The sequence below is a fragment of the Lynx rufus genome, unplaced genomic scaffold, assembly GCF_022079265.1.
Source record: "Lynx rufus isolate CCGP_SWC_20201006 ecotype Redwood Valley unplaced genomic scaffold, mLynRuf1.p SCAF_15, whole genome shotgun sequence".
Classification (NCBI taxonomy): domain Eukaryota; kingdom Metazoa; phylum Chordata; class Mammalia; order Carnivora; family Felidae; genus Lynx; species Lynx rufus.
This window is the reverse complement of record NW_025814829.1, coordinates 18,763,452-18,785,926: the sequence shown is the minus strand read 5'-3', so window position 1 is coordinate 18,785,926 and position 22,475 is coordinate 18,763,452. Positions and strand designations below refer to the sequence as shown.

The window sequence follows — 22,475 nt, the reverse complement described above, 5'->3', positions numbered from 1 at the left end:
ACAGTCATGGATCAGAAGACTCAATATAGTAAAGATAACAATTCTCCAAAATTGATTTATTGGGTTAATATAGTTCCTATCATTATTTCAGCAAGGTGTTTTTTGTTTTGTTTTTTTGTTTTTGTTTTTGTTTTTGTTTTTTGGCATAGACAGATTTACTCCAAAATTTATTTGGAAAGGAAAAGTCTCCAGAATAGCTGAAACAATTTTGTGGGAGGAATCAGTGTTCTTAATGTTAAGGCTTACTATCTAGCTGTAGTATTCAAGACAATGTGATCCTGGAGGAGGGATAAACACATAGTTCAATGGAACTGAATAAAAGATTCTAGAACTACATCTAGACAAGCATGTTTAATTAATTTTTAACAAAAGAGCAAAAGCAGTCCAGTGGAGGAGGAATAACCTTTTCGATAAATGCAGCTAGAGCAATTGGGCATCCATAGCTTAAAAAATGAACTTTGACCTAAGTCTCACACTTTAGACAGAACAACTCAAAAAGGATCATAGAGCTAAATATAAAACACAAAACAATAAAACTTCTAGGAAAAAAACATGGAAGGAGAATCTTCAAGACTTAGAATAGACAGAGTACTCAGACTTGACACCAAAGCACAATTCCTAAAAGGAAAAAAAAATGCACTCATTAAATTCACTGCTTTTGCTGCCACCTGTAAAGAGGATGAAAAGACAAACTACAAACAAAATATTTGCAAACTGCATTTCAGTAATGGGCTTGTATCTAGGCCATATAAAGAACTACTGAAACTCAACATTTAAAAAGATACAGGGTCACCTGGGTGGCTAAATTTTCTAAGCGTGTGACTTCGGCTCAGGTCATGATCTCCCAGTTCGTGAGTTCGAGCCCTGTGTTGGGGCTCTGTGCTGACAGCTTGGAGCCTGAAACCTGCTTCAGATTCTGTGTCTCCCTCTCTCTCTGATCCTCCCTGGCTTGTGCTCTGTCTCTCTCAAAAATAAATAAACATTAAAAAATTTTAAACAGAGACAAAACAACCCAGTTAGAAATGAGCAAAAGATATTCACAGACATTTAACCAAAGAGGATATATAGATGTCAAACAAGCAAATAAAAATGTGTTCAGTGTCATTAGCCATGAGACAAATGCATATTAAGAGCACAAGAGGATAATTGCTACGCTTTTAACAGAATGGCTAAAAGTAAAAAAAATAAAGTAAAAATAAAATGAAATAGCGATACCTTCAAATGTTGGCAGGAATGTGGAGACACTGGGTCACTCATACATTACTGGTGCGAATGTAAAATAGAATAGCTACTTTGGAAAGTTGTTTGGCAGTTTCTTTTAAAACTGAAAATAGATTTACTGTATGACCCAGAAATTCCACACTTAGGCATATATCCCAGGGGAATGAAAGCTGATTTTCACAAAGAAATTTGTGTACAGATGTTCATAGCAGCCAACCTTTGGTTAAATAAACTGTGGTAGATCTATACTAGGGAATACTAGTAAGCAATAAAAAGGAAAGTCTATTTGTACACTCAACAACTTAGATGAACTTCAAGGAAATTAGGCTGGGAGGAAAACAGAGGATCTCAAAAGACTATATACTGCATGATTACATTTATTTAGTGTTACCGAAATAGCATGATTATCGGAATGGAGAACAGATTAGTGGTTGGGAAGTATTAGGGATGGGGTGGTGGGTATGGCTATAAGAAGATACCTCTTTGGAACCTTGTGATGGTACCGGTAAGCGTCTTGACTGTGGTGGTAGTTACATGAAGCTACACGTGTGATAAAGTTGCATAGGGCTTTATACATTTAGCATACACACACACATGCCAGTGAGTGCATTTATAACTGGTGAAATCAGAATGAACTCTTTGGATTGTATCAATTTCAATTTTCCTGGTTTCAGTATTGTACTATAGTTATGTCAGATGTTAACTTTGGGGGAGGCTGGGTGAAGGGTACACAGAACACCCTGAACATTTCTTTGCCCTTCCTGTGAATTTATAATCATCTCAAAATAAAAGATTAAAAAAAAAAGCAAGCTATAAACATGAATAAAATAAATGCCTCCTGGGAGATACATTTTCACATCTCCATTAAGCACTGCAAATTGTTAGAAATAAAATTACTGAGTCTTATGAATATTTCAGCCAGTTTTCTGTGAGGTAGTCCATTCAGATGCTCCTCCTTCCTTCTCTCCCTCTCTTCTTTTCTTCCTTCTTTAACTCATCAATTATTTAGTGTTCAGAACACTTAGAATGATGCAGGATAAATAGCTAGAATAAAATATGAATATCGTGTCAAATCTTCAATTTAACTTTGAGTTCTACAGAGTGATTCATCAATTTAAGTTGTTAAGATCATTTTCACCTGTTCTGGTTAGAAATCAAGCCTCAGTAATTTTTTAAAAAGATAATTAAGCAATTAGATGTGGTGCTGGGTGTATAACCAGATCAAAAGCACTGTTTCTGCTAATTCAAGGAACAAGGAAATTCTGCAACAAGGAAAGTGCAGTTGATTTTAGATCCAAGTAAGCCATGCAATGAACACACACATACACACACACATGCACACACATGTTGAGGAATAATATTGCATACATTCATAGAATTTAAATGTATCTCTCAAGATCCTTTCTCTCTTTTTGGTATGTATTCTTAAAAGTTAAAAATTAGTTATAACTGTCACATTTTTCTATGAAGACTGTTAAAGGTCATTCTTTGAAGTTGAATGCAATGGTCCAAATCTCTGTAAAGGATCCGCAGTTATTTCCTGCCCCTCACATTTGGTAAGATTTGGTCAAGTACCCAATGTGTGCCTTGTGGGAAATTGAAAACCAACACTCAAAGTTTTCAAAATTCTGAAAAGACAAGGCCTGCAGTGGTTAACACAAGCTCAGATATACAGTTCCTGGAGATTCTTTTCTTCTCATTTACATGCATTCCTCTCTTTTGTCGCAGCATCCATCTAAACCTGGGACACTAGAGCCCCTTACCATTTATATCCCCATTTATATGGAGCAGAAATTATGCTTAAAGTTTTCTAAGAAACAGGAATCATTATGCATCAAGAAATAATTGAAAAGCATGCATTAGACATTCTTGTTTTTAAAGTCTCTGCAGCAACTCTTATGTCGGTGGTTCCCATGTTACTGGATCTACAGAGTGTCTGGCCTTCCATCATTTTAGTAAATTCTCTTTTCCTTTTTCATCAGCCTTCCTTGAAAGCCTACATTTGCCTATCCAAATGCATTAATAAAATAAAATAGCTTTTTATTAATAATATCCACCCTTACTAGAAATCATTTGCATTCCACAACAATGATGCCTTACAAATTATCCCATCAAAAGTGGTGATGGTGACTGAGATTTGCTGACAAGGTGGCAAAACCTATTTTTCTTTCTTACGCGGATGCTTCTTCTTCAGATTTCTCTGATTCACTTCATGGTACTCTCTCACTCCTTTGTACCTCTGAGAAAGCCAAGATTAAGAAACCTAGGGTCCATTTTGTGTGCTGTTTTCTAGTTTTGCCTTCTTTCCTAGATGCTGGTTCCTAGATGTTGGGAGAGATTCTCATTAACTTGTATTAGTCACTGGGTTATCGCTCTGACTTTTACTACCCAAGTTTAGGCGACTGGTTCTGGAGGATCCTGTGTTAGGCAGTTTTTCCTGCATTGAGAGATATCCCAGGTCCCTAGTGGGTCTTTGTATCAGATACAAAGCTTGAACTTGCAGGGTAAGGAAACTCTCAAAATATGTCAGTACCATATTCTCTTCTTTTACAGTCACGATTTGTTGTGGTTTTCTAGTCCACTAGAGAAAGAGATTAAAAGGTGAGTGCCTTTTAAGCCCATTAGCCTGTTGGCAGGATCTGAGCATTATGTAAGGCAAAAGGACAATGGTGTCATTTGGACCATTTCATTAATAGTGTCAGAATACATTACCTCTCAGGCCCTGCTCCTCATTTAAAAAAAAATCTCTTTTAGGCAAGTTTTAACATCTGGGGCAGATTTTTCTGTTAGGCATCAGGGGCAGGTTTTTCATGTGGATATACATTACCAAAGATACGCGCTATTTCCATTACTAAAACAAAGGAATTGACATTTCTGCTTTGTGAAATTCCAATAACACCCATTACCCTCTCATAAGCACACGTCTTTCCAAGCTGATTTGGACCCTTTCTATGGAAAGGGAACCTTGGGCAGTTACACAGTTTACTGGATCTCTGGAAATGTGGGTCTCTGCACTTCTCCTGGATTTGCACTATGGGAACTCTGCTTTGCTAGGCATTAGGGCCTGATTGACCTATTGATCACAACTATCTTGTTCATAGATAAGGAGTCTGTAATGGAAGAAGATGAATCCACATGGTTAATAACCAAGAACACAGATCTGTTTAGAGGACATTTTTGATTTGTGTTGAAAAACTATCTTCAGTCTCAAGTACCAAAAATTTTACATCATGGGGCTTATTTATTTTTACATTTCTTTCAGCTTGGGCCAAACTGCAGCCCAATGCTACCATATTCTGGGATGTTTCTCAAGGATAGCCATATCACCTCCAAAATTAATATCCTGAGCAGGATGAGTCTGGGGAATTCTTCAGATCTTTTCCCATGCTGGTCAAGTTCTTCCAACAGATACTGTAAATGGATCCATAAGCATTTTCTACAGCTGAGTTTATTTCTCCCCTTTCCGTTTAATAGCAACATCCTATTTCTTTGCAAAAAATATCTAACTTCAAAGCATTTCTTATTTGAACAAGTATGTGTTGAGCATCTCCTATGTATCAGGTCCTATGCAAAGTGTTGAAGTTGTACAAGTGAATAAAATTGGCAAACATTTGTGCCCTCATGGGGCAGGGGAAGGGGTGGTAAAAACAAATTAATATAGGTAACTTGTCATATAGGACACATCAGAGCTGTGTGGCAAGAGTAGGCTGCGAGAATGAGCTGTGTGCTCAAGTAACTTACTTTTGCCTTCTGAGAACTTCCTTTACAGGAAATGATGAATGCTTGATTTTATGGCTGCATGAATCATATGTAATCAGTTATTTATGGGGCACCTTCAAGATGAGCCCTCTGATTTTCAGTAGTTTGACATTTAGTTTTTACCAAGATCCAGTAGAAAGCCACAATCTTGCTGTTTCTGAAGAGAATGATTGTTACTCACCCAAGGGGGACTTATTCTTGCTTCAGAATTCTAGGCATCCTTGTTTTGTCCTTCCTTATGAGAGCTTGTCACACATTCTAGAGTAGCACCCTAATCTGCCACAGACAATTTATGTACCATTACATCTGCCAGCTTATAAGATGTGTAAAGTATTTTCTTGCTTTGAGAATACTACTCAAAGTATTATTCTGTACTCACAGCTCAACACTTTTTAGTCTACTTGGTACTGAGTCAGAGTGTAACACCATTATATGATAGAAAAGTGTTGGAATGAGGGTCCCACAAATAGGTCCAATTTAGGAAATCTGCAGATTCCTTTCATTATATTATGAAAAAGTTTATTTGACTGCCCTACAGTCATTTATTCAGGCTCAGTCAAAATGATGTAATAAAAACACATTGTAAAAATCTGCCAACAGCAATATTTAACAGGCCTTTAGCAATAAGAATGACCAAATTCCAACAATTTCTCAAAATGAGACCCTTTTTTTCCCCACAGTTACTGCATTTTATCCTAAGAACAGATTATCCTTGATATTTGGAAAATTTTTGGTTTCTTTTTATTGTTTTTAGTGGAAAGCAGTGTTGTTTTGCATTTCTCAGCCCCTTGTTACATGAAACCCTTTTACTCAAAGGACTTTTTCTTTCTATCTCAGGAGTCCCTTATTGTTGGTCAGAACTTCTCTACATAAGCAGAAGACCCTTGTAGTCCTTGAGAGACTCTGGAGGTGATTAACTTGATTGTAGCTTTCTGTCAGTCTCCACCCTTCTTCCCAACCCCCAAAATTGTCCCATCCCCCCTGTAATTAAGACAAAAGCTTGACTTTATTTTTAATAGAAGTTTCTAGCAGTGTGGGAAATAGCAGTCTTTTAATTTTCTCTCCAGTCTGGCCAATTTGGGTGAACATGAACTCCAGTTGCTTAAATTTGAATAGGGATCTGCAGCCCCAGGTCTGCTATTCTCTTCCTTCCCTGTGGGTGGTCAATATTACTTCCCTGTTGTTATTCTTTTGAATTAACTTCATTAAGAATTCAGGGGCTCTTTGGGTCTCTCTAGAAGCCTCAACTCCTTCAGTAATGTTTTGCCATAAATAGCTATAGCAGTAAATTATTCCAAATGATCCTAAAGAAATCTATAGAATTGAATTGGGATATGTAAAATAGAGGCTTCAACAAAGGCAGAAGTATAGCTTTACCCTCATGAAGTCCCCAAATATCATATAAATTCATAGCTTTATTAAGTTCCAGTTAAAGTTTAAATATATCTTTTGTTGAAAAATCAACACATCACTATTAAGTAAATTTGAAGAATAAATGTTGAGAATTAAAGAGGTCATTTTGAAAAATAGAGACAGACAATACCAAATATTAAAGTATATCTTAAAAGGACAGAACATTCTTTAAAAATTTTTATTCAAAATTGTTGTAGAGGGGTGCCTGGTTGGCTCAGTCAGTTAAGCATCGGACTTCGGCTCAGATCATGATCTCAGGGTTCATGAGTTCGACCCCTGCTTTGGGTGAGCTCGAGCCCTGTATCTGGTGAGCCCCACTTCTTTTGTTCTCTCTCTGCCTCTCTCTCCCTCTCTGCCCCTCATGGGATTCTCTCTCCCTCTCTTTGTCCCTCGTTCATTTGCGCCCTCTCTCTCTCTCAAAACCCACCCCCCAAAATAATCCCCAAATAGTTGTAGAAATGGATGAAATGGTATAGATTGTCCTGAAATTATGGAAACTAATACAAGAATTTAATGTTATTAGAAGTAATCAGTTGCCTTTTAAATAAACAAATTTAGAAATATAACTGACTATAAAAATCAAATCAGTTAACATATAAATATTTCAACAGATTAGGAAGCTAAACAGAAAACAAAACCCTAAAAAATTAGGAGGGACGAGATAGTAATTTTAGGGTATCAGTGAAAGGATGGAAACTTACTAGGAATAAAATTGTAGGGGCACCTGGGTAATTCAGTAGGTTAAGTGTCTGACTCTGGATTTCAGCTCAGGTCATGATCTCATGGTTCATGCTTCAAGGCCCACGTCAAGCTCTCTGCTGACAGTGCAGAGCCTACTTGGGATTCTCTCTCTCTCTTTCTCTGTCTCTCTCTCTGCCCCTTCTCCACTCATGCTCTCTCTGTCTCTCAAAATAAATACATAAACTTAAAAAAAATTGAAAAGGAATAAAATTGTAATAGAGCGAGCCACTACCTCAATGATTCTTGCCACATTCCGTGTCCTGGATTATCATTTCTTTAAAAGGATAGAAAAGTATCACAAGGGAGCACATCAGTTGGTTGGACTATACTGACTGAGAGTTGTTTGAGCTCAGAGTTATGTCTTATCTCCATATTCCCAGCATAGTGTCTTTCTACTATGCGTTCAACCAGAATTTACTATTTTCTCCAATTGTGTCAGACTCTGGAGAGGAAAAAGTCCCATTATATAACATAATGAAACCTTTTTAATTTGTGGTGAATGCAGATGTAGATTAGTATTGGGTATTAAGATGGAACAGGGGCTCCTGGGTGGCTCAGTCAGTTAAGTGTCTGACTTTGGCTCAGTTCATGATCTTGATGTTCCCCCGTTCAAGCCCTGTGTCAGGCTCTGTGCTGACAAACTCAGAGCCTGGAGCCTGTTTCAGATTCTGTGTCTTCCTCTCACTCTCTGCCCCTCCCTTGCTCATGCTCTGTTTATCTCTCTCTCTCTCTCTCTCTCTCTCTCTCTCTTTCAAAAATAATAAAATAAACATTAAAAAAAAACAGAGAGGAGGTAGTTCTTAATCTAAGAGGGGAGCAAGTTTCAGGCTTTTGTATTTTGTGTGTGTGTGTGTGTGTGTGTGTGTGTGTGTGTGTTTGAGAGGGGATTCCTTCTGTGCATGAATATTAGAGCTGCTGAGAATTGTGAACCACATAAATTGGAACCCAAGGCGACAGGCAGAGTTACAGTAAATGAAATCAAAGTCCCGGATGAAGGGAGGCTTGAATACGCAGGGAGGGTTAACGGTGGCGGTGCTGTCAGGCAGTTCTCCTGCTATTCTGTATCATCCCGTTTCTCACATAGGCTCTTTGAAAGGCTGTCCACTGTCCTCAATAGTCCTTCTTCACTGCATTCATCTGTTTCTTGAGAGAACACCTCACTGTGCACTACAGGAATAAGAATGAAGCCATCACACAGGAGAGTTTTCTCAAGTTCTTGTAACTGTACCTAAATGAGCACACTCCTGCACTAACTGCTCATGACACAAAGAAGAAGCATCTTTCCAGGGAGTGAGCGATCTACTTCTGGACCCTGTTTTCTCTCACTTCCTGATGAATGTCAAGCATCAGTTATCAATCCTATTGGCAAAAATTGTAGGAAAACATTAGAAAGTCCTAGATTTATGTCAACAGTATTTGAGATTCAGTGTTATCATGCAGAGACTTAGAAGCAATGTTGTCACAAGATTAGACTTCAGGGGGAGAGGGGACATGTGAGTTTTGCTCTTGACAGATAAGGAGATTATCAAGAGGCTGTGCTGTCAGGAAGGCATTCTAGGTAGATGGAAGAGGGCATGCAAAAGTGAGTTCTGTTCAAGGAGTGGTCATTAGTCTCATGTGGTGTAGTTAAAACATTTTTTGATGTTCAAGTAGAAGATTGAGTGATATGACTGGAGAGACTGAAATGTTTTATGATGGATCTATTTTAAATGGAGGAATTCATATTTAATTTTGTAATTAATATTCAACTAGTAAAGGTTTTGATTAAGGGCTGTATAATAACAATCTCAATTAGATGTCACATGAGCCTTGTTTTTTATGTATTTATATGTTTATGGAGTTCTCATACATAGTTTTGCTTATGGACCTTATGTGTATTTATGCATTGATTTTTGGAAAATACCGTCTCAAATTTCAACTACATGCTCAAAACCTAGCAATATTTTTATCTCGCTTTTAAAAATACCTTGTAATAGAACAAAGTGCTACCTCTCATAATCTATTTATGTACATCCTATACTTTTCTCATAGCAGGTACCCATATTATGTTGACATCTGTATGAACCATTCATCTATCACATTTAGCTATGGTAATGGTGTACAATTTCCTTCTTATCTCCAAGGAGGTGTCCTTTAGATAGCTATTTGTCAGTTGGCCCCAGCATGATGAAACTATAAAAATGGTTTATTCATTGTCAAACTATAGGTAAGTTTCCATTTAGATTTCATAAAGTTGTCTTATTTTCCATTCTCACTCCCACTGCTTTAATCTATCTTTTGATCACTTCACAACTGGCCTTGAAATAGCCTCTCAAGACTTGGGTTTTTTTGTCCCATCTCATTTGATTAATCTTGCATATAGTTGCCAAACTCTTATTCAGAAAAAATTGCTTTGGTCACATTATTTCTCACTGAAATATCCTTTATTGTGCATCCCCCTGTCCTCTCGGTGGTCTAAAGGACACATTTGAAACTCGGCAACTTAACATTGAAAGACCACCAATTTTGATACCACGTTACCTGTGAAATTACTCAAGCTGTTCTATTCAGAAACTGTCCTTTGCTACTTTATCATATTTCCCTTTCTGGAAGTTCATTTTTTTTCATTGTTTTAACCTAATAGAATTTGACCTAGGGATAATGGTTCCACTTCTCTTGTCAATAAAGGATGTTAAGTGATCTAACATTTTTTGTGACCCAAATTATCTTTTCTATCACTGCCTGCTTATTTCTGTTTTATTTAGGTCACTAAGTATTCACTAAGGTCTTAACGGGGAGGGGAGAACATTTTTAGGTTTTTGGCATAAAACGATAACAAGGTCCATTGCCTTGAAGTGATTGCATTCTGGGTAGCAATCCACACCAGATGATTTCAGTAACACAGAACTCTTCAACATCTAGGAACAATTATATTAAGCCAATCATCGTAATTCTTCATTACCTGTGTTTGGAAAAGGAATGGTGGTGGCCGGGTGGAAGGCATTGGAAGGAAAATTGTTCCTTCTCAGGGAGAATAACAACAATAAAAAAAAAATGCTTTCTCTTTTCCTCATATTCCTAATGTTGCTTGACTTTCCTGGGCAATTGGGAGGGCTAAGGACTAAGATCTAGGTTAAGGTCCTTAGATTCTTGGCAACTGTTGAGAAAAACCCAAAGCTGAAGGCACAGAATAATCATAATTTGATGCCCAAGTCCTAGATGTAGGAAAGCTCAAATAATGGGACAGTCTCTAAAGAATCAAATCCCGACTCCTTTATATTAATTGTCTCTACAGAAGGTAGGTGCAGAGCACGAATGAGTTCGAAGCAAAGATTCTGCATTAGATTTAGATGTTGGAATCTAGTTAAAAAGAAAAATACCTAGTGTGAAGGAGAAGAGTATTTTTATTTGGCAGTCAGTTTTTCTGGTTGTGTTTAATTTGTTTGCATTTGGCAAGAGAGGACTCTGGTAAAGCCACCAAGCTAAAATAGAATTTGCCCTGGAGTCAATTAGCTATTCAGAAAACAAAAAAAAAAAAAAAAAAAAAAAGAAGAAGAAGAAAGAAAGAAGACAAAACAAAACAAACAAGAAATTAGAACCTTACTTCAGGCTCACCAAAATAAAATTCAAAAACAAATGATCCAGTGGCCAACTTGTTATTATCATTTGATTCTTTTTAGTCACCTCAAATTCAGTATTTCCCAGTAAAGCAGTCTTACTCCCCATTCTGTGTTCATATTTCTTGGATTATCATGCTTCTTGTTATAAAATACTTTATGAGTTATCTTTACCCAATTTACCATGATATCCTCCTATTCATCGCCAGGTCCTATTTGTCTTATACATGAAATATCTGCTTCCCTTATCACTCCCATTTTGTTCCAAGCTCCTCCCTTTCTCAACCTGGACCCTGGAGTAGTTGGATGAAACTATTCCACCCCTCTAATCCATTTTCTCCTTTATAGCCAGAGATCATTTTGAAATATAAAACTAAACACACTTTACCTTCCTTCACATTTCTGAGGGAAAACAACTAAAAAAATTTTTCATACAATGTATGTTAATTACACTTGAGTAAAAAAAAAAATAGCAACAGCAATAACCACAAACCTCCCCCCACCCCCACCAAATCTTCTCCCAGTCCAGAAATTCTCTCCACAGAGGTAGGAGAAAAAGATAAAACTGTTATGCCCAGAATTTGTGATCCTCAAAGACCACCAGGGAGCCGAGTCTGATGCAAAAGCAAAAGAGCCTTTATTCGAGCTAGCTCGAGCTCAGTCCCCTACCTGCACCAACGCAGTGGTGAGATACCAGGGAGAGAGAGTTTCAAAAGCACAAAGGTTTTATAGGGGTCTAGGGGCAGCCGATTGGCTGGGGAAGGGGCATGGCCTCGGCCAATTGGCTGGGGAAGGGTCAGAGTCCTGTTACGCAGCTCGCTGGGCGTGTTTTGATCAGGAAGTTTGGGTGAGCGGGAGGTTACTCAAGGGGAGGAGGCGTGGTCTGAGGTTTCTGCGATTCCCCCCCCCCCCCCCGGAAAGGGGGCATGTTGGGGACATAGTCGCTCAAGGTGGAGGACACAGAACAAGATGGAGTCGGCCGGCGTAGGTCCGCTCTTTCAAAAACTTTTATCATTGAATAAGCATTAAACCCAGAATGTGATGCACATCACAGTGCACTAAGAGATTGCAAATATAGAAATATCAACCTTTAATCTAGCCAAGTAGATCAACCCGTTAACGTGTGTGTTGTCAAGATAGTAACTGGTCCCCAAGGAAGAGAACTTGACAGTGCCATTTGTCACACACAGTTTATTCTAACTTTACTTGGTAGTTGGGGTGACCATCTGTATTAACTAACTAGCTTTGTCCAGAGGAGAAACAAACTTCTCAGGTCTTTTTTACGGGAAGTAGTTGCAAAACTACTGAAGTTAGGCTGCTGTCCTACTACAGAAACTGAGATAGGGCGCTACCTCCCTTGATGTTTACATTTCAAGGAGAGGACTCTCAGGTTGAGAAAGACAGTCCTGGGGTCTGTAAAGCTCACAAGAGGCTTACCTAGTTCTCAGAAGGATTTATATCATTTCAAAGGAGGAAAGTACTTACACAAATTTTCTAAAGTAAATATTCAAAGAAAAGGGAGGTTGGAGAAATCCCTTTGCTTATTTTCAACTGGGAGAATTAAACCTCTTATTTTTAATTTGTATTTGTCTTGACAACACCAAAAACCTTTTAATGCTTTCCATTCTTCTTAGGATAAAGACCAGAACTCTTAAGAGGCTTATAAAGCTGCCTGGTCCCCCTACTTATCTCTCCAGCTTTATCTTTCCATGCTCTGCTCTCACTTTCAGCTCCATTGTTCTGACTTTACTGTATCAGAATGCACAGCACACTGTTTTAGCACAAGATTATTTTCCTGCTTAATCTCCTGCTTTACCCTTTTAGACATACTTGGTCAGATCTTCTACAACTCAGTTTGAGCATTCCTTTAGGTAATGGCTATCTCTCTCTCCTTAATGTTTATTTATCTTTGAGGTGGGGGGAGGAGCAAAGAGAGGGAGGAGAGAGAATCTGAAGCAGGCTCTGTGCAGTCAGCACAGAGCAGAGCCCATGCAGGGCTCGATCTCAGGAAGTGAGATCACGACATGGCCTGAAATCAAGAGTTGGACCATTAGAATGAGTCACACAGGCCCCCTAATGGCTGTCTCTTGCAATAGATTTTAAGCCACACGAGCACAGGGGCTGGATCAGGTCTTGTTCACTATTGCTTTATGCCAAGTTTGAAGTATGTTTTCTTGACGTATGGTAAGCACTTTGCTAATACTTTTAGAGGAATGAATGAAAAAGAATAACATGAAAAAATAAACCGGTAAAAATGTAAAATAGAATGTAACTGAATATTTATCAAATATATAAATGGAGGAAATCTTCCTAAGATTGAAAAAAAAACACTGTAAAACCAGTTTAAGTTTAAGAAAAGGAATGATAAATTTGCTTTAAAGTTTTCCATCTGTACACACACACACACACACACACACTTGCTCTCAAATCAGAAGGCAGATGACACATTGGAAGAATACAGCAATGGATTAACTGTTGTATTATAATTTTTTCAGAGGATATTTTGTGAGGAATTAAGTAAAAAATCCAGAAAAGATGAAATCCAAATAAATGCTAACCATAGAAAAAATACATTGCCAATAACTGAGAAATGCACATTAAAATGAGATGCCACATTTAGCAGTGCTTTTTACAATTGCACTTCTGAATCCGGAAGGGATATAGTACAATAGGAACTTTCTTACATCGTGACTGGGAATGTAGATTTGTAGAACACTTTGCAAAATGATTTGGCAGTATTTACCAAAATTCTCGAAGTGTCTGGACTCTGAACAGGAAATCCACTTCCGCGAATCTACTCAGACATGCAGTAAGAGTTTTGCACATAAGTTACTCTTCACTGTTTTTTAACAATGTAATATTAAGGGCAATGTAAATATTCAGAATCAGAGGAATGGTTTACTAATTTATGAATATATGTATGTATGGGATGAATTTCTCTGTAGGAACAAAATACGATCTTTTCAGGTAGTTTTTAAAAGCATGGGAAATATATTCTTTTTTTTTATTATTGCCAGGTTTAACATATACACATGCATGATACATATATATATAATACCTATAAATACGCATATGTAATACATATATGTAATGTTAAGTAGCAAAACTATTTCATTCATTTACTATGACCTATATTAGAAGAAGTAGATTATACATAAAAGAATTGTGAGAAGACACTTTACCTTCAGGTGATCTTTAAAAAGCTCTTATTTAGGTGTGATCAATTTAAGGAGAGTATTCAGTGAATCTTTTTTTCCCCAAGCAAAACTACTATTGTTTGCCCACTTAGTGTTTATTTTTTTAGAGTTTATTTATTTATTTTGAGAGAGAGAGAGAGAGAGAGCGCGCACAAGCGGAGGAGGGACAGAGAGAGGGAGAGAGAGAATCCTAAGCAAGTTCTGCACTGTCAGCACAGAATCCAGTGAGGGAATCAAACTCATGAACCGGGAGAGATTGTGACCTGAGCAGAAATCAAGAGTTAGATGCTTAACTGACTGAGCCACGCAGGAGCCGCACTTACTCATTTGTATTTCAAATAAATGTGCCTCTCAAGATATTGCTTTATTTATGATCAATCATAATGTATTGTCACCTTTTCATGAAACTGTATATAAATCTGTGTTGGAATTAGAGATTACTAACTAATTTTTTTTACATACTAAAAATATTAAAACACGGGCACATCTGATTCAGTATATATTTTTCAATATTACTGTATTTTCATAAGAATTAAAAATAAGTTTCAACTCTGAAAGAAAATGCATTTATACTATGTAAAAAAGGATAGAAATAGAAAATAGAAAACCATCAGAAAAATATTTGGGAAAAAAAGGCAAATATAAAAGAAATGTGAGCTCATTTAATTCAGCATTTTGTCTTCTTACCATTAGTTCACAGCTTATTTGTTTTTGGTTCTGTTTTCCTGGCAAATCATTGACCAAGTCCCCAAAGACATTAGAGATTCTGGTAAGTTACACACATTACTTGGCTTGTTACACTGGTTGTGGAAATATTATTTCTCCCATTTTCCTGCAAAAGCTGTAGGCCAAAACAAAATAAAAGAAAAAAAAACCCACAGAAGTTAAGGCGAATTTAAAAATTACTACACAATTATAGATCAGATATAATATCCTTACTTTATGGTCTTCTTTGTTAACTGATAACTTGAGGTAGATTTTAATAGATTTGGCATATATGATTTCCACTTCTTTTTATGGTATGAGAATTGCATTTATAATTTCTTCAGCAGTGGATTGGGACTGTGACCACTGAAGAACTTACTTTGGTCTCATGATCTCATAGTTATTTTCTATTTAGAAAGAAAAATCAATCATTCACAGTATTATAATAACAGCTTGCAGTGAAAGAATGCTTTTTGGAAAGTATTAGACATCATCCACTTTGCCAGGATGGTGATTTGTAACATTTTGGTGACAACAGTGAGATAAAATATTACAGAGCCTCCCTGTCAGGATGTGCAACCTCTCACATCTCACCACATAACAGTAATTAAATCACCTTGCTTTTTTTGAATAATTCTAAGAGGTATTTTTTTGAGAAAGAAGTTTGATTTCCTTGAGAACAAAAGATGCTTCTTAAAATAGTCAATATATGTTTTCATTTAAAAGAATGTAGATAGCTGGAAAACTGATTTATTAACCTACTTCATCAAATAAATTACCTGTTCTTGTTCACAAATAAGGCTTCAGAAATAGGTATTTTTTTTATCTCCCCTTTTTAGTGATCTTATAGTTTTCTTTCCTTTTTCTTTTCTTTTTGCATACTTCTCATCATTTTGATGTTAGAGGGGGCTAATTGTGGTAAGCAAAATTGAATTATTTTGCTAATTAATAAATTCTCTGTGCATGCTGGACCAGATGGTCATTTTTCTTATCAGCCTGCCATTTTTCTTTGTTTTTTTTTTTTTTTTTTACACAGAGATCATGTTAAGTCATAAACTTTGTAAGAGGAGAATATCCACAGGAGCCATGAAAAAGCCCATCTCGATCCTTAATTAACACCAAGCTGCTTACTATAGGTGATACAGTTCAGTGGGATTGTTCGTAGGCATCATTATATTCCTCCAGAAATGGGATAGGATTATATTTGCCATGTTTTTGGTTAATTCTTACTCAAAATTATGATACATGCAAATACTATAGGTATTATGAAAAAGAAGATATTTTATGCCATTGTTGTCTTTCTAAAACAGGAATGGTTTAGCTCTTAATGAACTACTATGGAGACATCTGAAAAATGAAAAAGAAAATCTCATGATTTTAATAATCAGTAATTCCTTTTAAAAACAGATACAATGTAAAGATGAACACAGCTATTGAGAATTGGGGAGTGTCATTTTATGGTATGGTCTCCGTTTTCCGTTGACATAAAACTATTTCTTCTCTCCTTTTTTTTCCTTTTTTTTTTTTTTTTAAAGTTAATTTGGGTCCAGGATAGGGATTGGGATTGGGAAGGTAATTATTGTGATGGCGTGATAGACAAGAATAGGCAGAGCAGCAGAATTGTCAAGAGTTTGAGGTTCATTGTGTTTATAAATACTCCTGACATATAACAAAATCCCATTACTTTTGATATTATGCCTAGATTCTTATTACATTATGAGCTTCTCAAAATATGTTTCACATGTCGTGGTTCATTATAGGTGCAACGATTCAGAAAGGACACCAACCAGGGAAGATAGAAGTGTGAATTGTTCTCCTTATTGTAGAAGGGAAAATGTCAGGGTGGAAAGTATGAGAGAAATCTGTTGAAATGCCTGGAGATATCCAAGCTCTTTGGGGAAGTGACCACATTGCTTACTGAAATTGATATGGTAACCTTTCTACCTAGCACTAAATGTATCCCACAGTGGATGTTTTATAAATAAATGTAATTGGGGGGGCCCTGGGTGGCTCAGTCGGTTGATCGCCCGACTCTTGAGTTTCGCTCAGATCATGATTTCATGGTTCCTGAGATTGAACCCCACATCGGGTTCTGTGCTGGGATTCTCTCTCTTACTCTCTCTCTGCTCCTCCTCTGCTTCCTCACTCTCTCTCTCTCTCAAAATAAATAAATCAACATTAAAAAAAATTAACGTAATTGGGAAAGGAAACTTGTTTTATCATGATTCAGAGACAGCAAGAAGCTACAGGAAATACATACACTGTCCCAGAGTTAGGATCTTACCTCATCCTAATGAAGTGGGTTCCCTATCATTAACACTGACTGCAAGGGCTGGGCATTTATCTTTTCTAGATGATTTAGAAGGTGCCCTCTAAGGAATAGAAGAAAGTAGATTTTAAGGAACATTCACATTTTAATTTTATATGATCCTACTTTATATATCCTTCCACACAAAAACTGCTGTCACCACCATCTAAATGAAATAAAAAGTAGTGAACATTTGTTATTTTATGTTTTAACTTTTTAAAAATGTTTATTTAGTTTTGAGAGAGAGAGAGAACGAGTGAGGGAGGGGTAGAAGGAGAGGGGGATAGAGAATACGAAGCAGGCTCCAGGCTCTGAGCTGTTGGCACAGAGACTGATGTGAGGCTTGAACCTGTGAACCCTGAGATCATGACCTGAGCTGAAGTTGGACACTTAACCAACTGAGCCACCCAGACGCCCCAACGTTTATTTTTATAAAACCTTTCCACTTAAGGCTCCCTCTCCTTTTAAAAACAGTCCTTCCATCTTCAACACCCTGAAAATCCCCACATCTACCTGCCACACACTGGCTCTCCTGTTGCCTTTAGATGTACTCTATACAATTTTACATATCAGATTTATGTTTTGTTCCTCAAACCAAAACAAAAACAGCTCTTATTCCTCAGTGCTTTTGCATCATAATCTGATGAAAATAATTTAACAGAAGTTATGGACTTAAGATAGATTTAATGATCTCAGAGGGTATTTAAGCACGAGTTAATCCTCATCAATCTCTAAGTAGTCAGGCATAGAAGAGGCAAAAACAAGGAACTGCTGAGTTTTACTTGCCTCCTGGAGGCCAAGCTGTGCCTGTTCAGTTTCTTTAGTGACTCCCTTAGAGGCAGCGCTGTAAAAACATGCACTGTGAACAGAGAGAACATGGTCTGGCACAACTTCTGCAATTATCTGAAATCATGAATCATAAATACATGAATGTGAGCAGTTTCTTGTATTTTGAAAAAAAAATTACATCATTAGGAACATAATCTTTCCATGTTGTGTTCAAATTTTCCATGGCGTCTAGCTGATTTGGCTTCAGCAATCTTCCTTCTACCATGGTTTTTTTTTTTTTTTTTCCTTTTACTGACCCACACCCTTTGGTTTGTAGAATGCAAGCATCTACCTAAAGGAAACAGAGATTCCCATGATAACTAAGCAAATGGGAATAGAAGTGAGAAACAGAACATGTTCAGTTTTATGTGTTTGCTGGCTGACTTATTTTAGAACCTGTGCGGATGACCTTGTGCCTATTTTTAAGCTTGTGTACATGGATAAAATGAAAGTGTAGTCTACATTTAAAGTATTTTTTAAGTAAGTTTTTAATCTTAATTCCAGTGAAGTTAACCCATAGCGTTATATTAGTTTTAGCACGTTTAAAATCTTAAATGGTTTTGTACATATTAACACAAAGCATAACTCAATGGAGAAATACTGCAAGGCTGAAGCTTTTTCTTGATTTTGATAATCGTTTATTAAAATAGTATATCTAACAGAAATTATTTATATGCAGTATAAAAATCCATCTTTTTTCTGACAGTGATCACAGAATGTGCCACATTTAAAATAACCAATCTTCATTCTGTGTTTTTTCTTACACATGGTACTTGAAGTAAAACACTTAAGTGGAATCTAGACGATCCAAATGTTTGATTTTCTAAATGATTTTGCCAGGATCTTTGAGCTTAAATTTTTTTTCTCTCACTCCTGCTGAGAAAGTGCATACATTTTGAAATTTAGTCTATTTGAGCAATGCTTTTTTCCCTTTAAGCTGATAATAAGCATATGGGAGTGGGATTGAATTTGAGACAAGCTGTTGATTCCTATTGAACACCCAAAAGATGTAAGGTCTCAAAAATTTTTTTTAAACTAACTATCCAGTTATGGCCTAAAAATGTATTAGAAATTCAGTAAATAGGGGCACCTGGGTGGCTCAGTCCGTAAGCATCCGACTCAGGTCATGATCTTAACGGTTTGTGAGTTGGAGCCCCACATTGGGCTGTCTGTTGTCAGCCCAGAGCCCACTTCAGATTCTCTGTCTCCCTCTCTCTCTGCCCCTCTCATGCTTGTGCTCTCTTTCTCTCAAAAATAAATAAACATAAAAAAAGAAATTCAACAAATTAATGTAAAAATCATCCTGATGTGGGGCTTCTAGGGAGGAAAGTATGCTTGTGATGCATTTCATAATTGGAGTTGTGATTATTTTGCCTAGTCCTTAAAGTTATAAAGTTACAGTTTTTGAGGAAGAGAATTAAGAAACAGATAGGGATACAGATATTCACACAACAGCAGCAAGAATATTATTATAATACCTATCATGTCACCATACTTTTGTTATCTTCTGGTTTGCTATTTTTAGAACCATAGCATTAGGAGTAACATATATATTGTTTTATATATCTAGATGAATATTCTCCTTAACCCCGAAGCAAGATTTGAACATACAGAGAACATACATTAGAGATATTAAATGATTTACTTATACAGTTTCTGCTTTTACGTATTGAGAAAGCAGGCTTACTGAGAAATCAAGTGATGCATGTAAAAGAACTGTGAGACCTGGATTTCATTTACATCCTTATGACCCTGCATACCTACAGCCATTTACCTTTGCTCCTTCTCATTCTCTTTGTAAACCCACAAAGCTGAACCCAAGGCCATTCTACCTTTAGTTTGTCTGAACAGAGAAAGGAATGGGTGTTTTAGAACATTTGTAAACACATGAGGTCTGGTTTTGGGGTCTTCTCACCTTTGTTTTGTCGGCACTGTGCCCAAATCTCTTCTTGCCCCCTTACTGCTTAAGACATTCAGCCCCCAAGGCCCATGAGATTTCCTACCAAACTCTGTCCTTCTTACCAAGATTTATTGGGTCTTTTATAACTTTCTGTTTAGCTTAACCTCTATTAAAATACCCAGGTCCTATTTAGTTAAATTCTGCTTTCAGCTAGCAATAAAAAATAAATACTTGACTTTTTGAGGAACCTCCATACTGTTTTCCAGAGTGGCTGTGCCAGTTTTCATTCCCATACACAGTGTGAGAGGGTTCTCCTTTTTCCACATCCTCACTAACACCTCTTGTTTCTTGTGTTGTTGATTTTAGCCATTCTCACAGGCGTGAGGTGATATCTCATGGTAGTATTGTTTTGCATTTCACTGACGATCAGTGATGTTGATCATCTTTTCATGTGTCTATTGGCCATCTGGATATCTTCTTTGGAAAAATGTCTATCATGTCTTCTGCCCATTTTTTAATTGGATTATTCATTTTTTGGGTGTCGAGTTTTATAAGTTTTTTATATATTTTGGATACTAACCTTTTATCAGATATGTCATTTGCAAATATCTTCTTTTATTTCATAGGTTGCCTTTTAATTTTTTTGAATGTTTCCTTCACTGTCCAGAAGCTTTTTGTTTTCATGAAGTCGCAATAGTTTTTTGCTTTTGTTTTCCTTTGCCTCAGGAGACATATCAAGAAAGAAGTTGCTATGAAAGAAGTTTGCCTGATGTCAAAGAGGTTACTGCATGTGTTCTCCTATAGGATTTTTATGGTTTCAAGTCTCCTATCCAGCAATTGCACTACTAGGTATTTCCCCAAAGAATGCAAATACTAACTCAAAGGGATACATGCACCCTGATGTTTATAGCAGCATTATCTCCAATAGCCAAATTATGGAAGTAGCCCAAATGTGCATCAACTGATGCATGGATAAAGAAGATGTAAGATACATATATATATATATATATATATATATATATATATATATATGTATACACATACACATATGTATACACATATGTATATGTATCACACATACATATATATGTATCACATATACACACACACACACACACACACACACACACACACACACACATTACAGCCATAAAAAGGAATGAAATCTTGCCATTTGCAACGATGTGGATGGAGCTAGAGAGTATTATGCTAAGTGAAACAAGTCAGAGAAAGACAAATACCATGTGATTTCACTCATATGTCAAATTTAAGAAACAAAATAAATGAACACAGGGGAAAAAAAAGAGGAGGAGGCAAACCAAGAAACAGACTCTTAAGTGAAGAACAAACTGAGGGTTACCAGAGGGGAAATGGGTGGGGGGATGGGTGAAATAGGTGACAGGGATTAAGAAGTGTACTTGTCATTATGAACACTGAGTATTGTATGAAATTGTTGAATCATTATATTGTATACCTGAAACTAATATTACACTTCATGTTAACTAAAAGGAATTTAAATAAAAACTTCAAAAAAGTAAGTACTTGAATGTATCTAAATAACAGATTTACAAGGTTTTCAAACTTTAATATGTTACTTGTTGAAAATCCACATTTGGAACCTGGCCCTCAGAACTCTTTCATGCCCATTTTTAACAAACTCCCCAACAGATTCTGATGTTAGTTAAGAAACATTGCTCTAAAATTTTTACATATTACCAGTGATTTAGGATTGAATTCAAGTGTTAGTGACTAGAGATGGAATATTTAGGGTTTGTGATTTCATACTTCGCATCACGAAATAGCATTTACAGAACTTTTATGGGTTTTATTCCTTAAATTGCTCTATCTAGTGCGGGGGCCTATTACCTTCCATATGATTCTGCTGCTTTTCTCCTATGATATTTTCCCATAAAGTGGTTCACTTTGCAGTACTTAAAGTTCATGTATAAAAAAAATGGAGTCACAGTAGACAAAAATGGAAGAAAGGAACTTCCAAAATTTCATTGAATAACTAAATACATAAATTTTACTTTATCAAAACATAAAATCTAAAAGAATGTTTCCCCAAACTATAGAAACAGATCTTCCCTAGGTGACTCAGGGTAGAAGTGCCTGGCAAAGTATAGATTTTAATTATTTTTATTTATTCATTTCTATTGTTTTCTCTAATTCCCCTTATATCCTCATTTTCTTGGCTTATAAATGTTCTGCTCTTTTTTAAAGAACAGCTCCGTGAAATTCCTTAAAACCTATTACTCAATGTGTGGCCCTGGGCACTTATTAGAATTGCAGACCCTGAACCGACTCCAGACCTATACCAGACCTACAGAGGAAGAAACTGCATTTTAGAAGATTCCTAGCTGATTGGTATTTGCTCTAAAATTTGAGAAGCATTACCTTAAAATGCTTTTGTCTACCATACTGGAGTTTACTTCTAATCTGTTACTTTATGAAATGATGATTTTTTAATAAAAATGTTTTTAGAAGATAGCTGTATTGTTTTTTGTACAAATTACATATGTCCATTTAAGATACAACAATACAGATAAGCGGGGCGCCTGGGTGGCTCAGTTGGTTAAGCATCCCACTTCGGCTCAGGTCATGATCTCACGGTTCTTCGTCAGTTTGAGCCCCGTGTCAGGCTCTGTGCTGACACCTTGGAGCCTGGCGCCTGCTTCAGATTCTGTCTGTCTCTGTCTCTCTGCCCCTCCCCTACTCGCTCTCTGTCTCTCTCTCTCAAATATAAAAAATAAAACATAAAAAAGTTAAAAAAATACAAATAAGGAAATATGAATAAGGAAACTCAC

General features: G+C 36.6%; 1 protein-coding gene across 3 annotated transcripts in view; it reads left to right on the top strand.

Annotated features, from left to right (window-relative positions):
• KCNT2 (potassium sodium-activated channel subfamily T member 2) overlaps positions 1–22,475 on the top strand; it is a 366,395-nt gene that overhangs the window by 32,324 nt on the left and 311,596 nt on the right. The window lies entirely within an intron of this gene.